Genomic DNA, 1,866 nt, shown 5'->3' on the forward strand with positions numbered 1-1,866 from the left:
ATATTTTTAGTTGTCTGATTAATTTCTTTCTATTTTTAGTAGAGATGGGGTCTCGCTCTTGCTCAGGCTGGTCTCGAACTCCTGAGCTCAATCCACCGCCTCGGCCTCCCAGAGTGCTAGGATTACAGGCGTGAGCCACCGCGCCCAGCCTACTTATCACAATATCTAAACTCCAGAGCTGACTAGTTAGTTTCCTGTTTCCCTAGTAACACTGATTAATCTAGTGTGAGGGTTACCCAGGCCGGACCAATCCAACATCTTTCCAAAACTTTCCTTAGTGCAGCTGGTGGAGAAAGCTCCTCAATGAGTGCTTAGGTCCAGTCTCTGAGGTTCTCAGAGCTGCCTTAGACCTCGAAGCTCACCCTTCACTTCTGTAACTACCCCAGCATTTCCTAATAAATCCCCTTTTTATTTCTGTTGCCTCTAACCAGAGAACCTTAACTGATATTCAAAGGCAATCATAATTCTGTGCTAAATTCTTACCTGACACAGAATATTGAAATTATTTATCCAGTTAAAGTTATCAATATTGTGTGATACTTGAAGTTTTTGTTTTATATTAATGTTTTGTTTAATTATGAAACTAAAGAATATCTTCATGATTTATTGAGAATGACTCAATTTCCATTCTGCAATAAAACTGTCCATAGCTCATTACACATATTCTAAAATTGAAATAAAAATTCAGAGAACTTAGAATAGGAAAACAACTTTGAAAAAGAACTAAGGTGGAGAACTTAACACCACCTGATTTCAAGTCTTATTATACAGCTACCATAATCAAGACAGTATGTGATATTGGTATAAAGACAGACAAACAGATCAACAAAACAGAATAGAGAGTGGGATAAGAAATAGACCCACACATACATGGTCAACTAATTTTTGACAAAGGTGGAAAGACAAATCAATGGAGGAAGAATATTCTTTTCAACAAACAGTGCTAGAACAATGGGATATCCATGTGCAAAAATAATGAACCTCAATCCATACCTTACTCCATATACAAAATATTATCTCAAAATAGATACAAACCTAAATGTGAAACATAAAATTATAAAATTTCTGGAAGAAAACAAAATATGTTTGTGTCCTTGGGTTATGTAAAGAGTTCTTAGATACAACATCAAAAACTTGATCCATTAAAAAAATTGATAAATCGAACTTCATCAAAATTAAAAAACTTCTGCTCTTTGAAAGACAATGTTAAGCGAATGAAAAAACAAGCCAGAAACTGGGAGAAAATATATGCAAATCTCATATCTGATACAGAACTTGTATCCAGAATATATAAATTCTCAAAACACAGTAACAGAAAAACCAACCAATAAAAAAATGGACAAAACATTTGAAAAGGTACTTTATCAAAGATAATATACACATGGCCAATAAGTACATGAAATGTGCTCATCATCAATTATTAGGGAAATGCACATTAAAACAACAGTGAGCTACCAAACACACCTATTAAGATGGCTAAAATTAAAGACTGACAATCCCAAGTGTTAGCAAAGACGTGGAGCAAACAGAACTCTTATACACTGCTGGTGGGAATAAAAAACAGTATGACCACTTTGGAAAAACAGTTTTCCAATTTCTCAAAAAGTTAAACATATTCCTACTGTTAAACCCGGTCATTCCACTCCTAGGTATTTTCCCAAGACAAATTAAAGCATACGTGTATGCAAAGACTTACATGTGAATGTTCCTAGCAACTTTATCTGCATTAGTTCCAAATGTCTATCAACATGTGAATGGATAAACAAAATGTGGAATAAAAAGAAACCAACAAGTGATACACACAAAAACATGAATGAATCTCAAAATAATTATACTAAGTAAAAGAAGCTAAACCAAAAAAAAAAA

General features: G+C 34.1%; 1 protein-coding gene across 1 annotated transcript in view; it reads right to left on the minus strand.

Moving 5' to 3' along the window:
• LOC105826737 (chromosome unknown open reading frame, human C5orf28) overlaps window positions 1-1,866 on the minus strand; it is a 19,226-nt gene that overhangs the window by 7,879 nt on the left and 9,481 nt on the right. The gene's annotated exons all lie outside the window — the stretch shown is intronic.

This window comes from Propithecus coquereli, unplaced genomic scaffold (assembly GCF_000956105.1).
Source record: "Propithecus coquereli isolate 6110/MARCELLA unplaced genomic scaffold, Pcoq_1.0 Scaffold91, whole genome shotgun sequence".
NCBI lineage: Eukaryota > Metazoa > Chordata > Mammalia > Primates > Indriidae > Propithecus > Propithecus coquereli.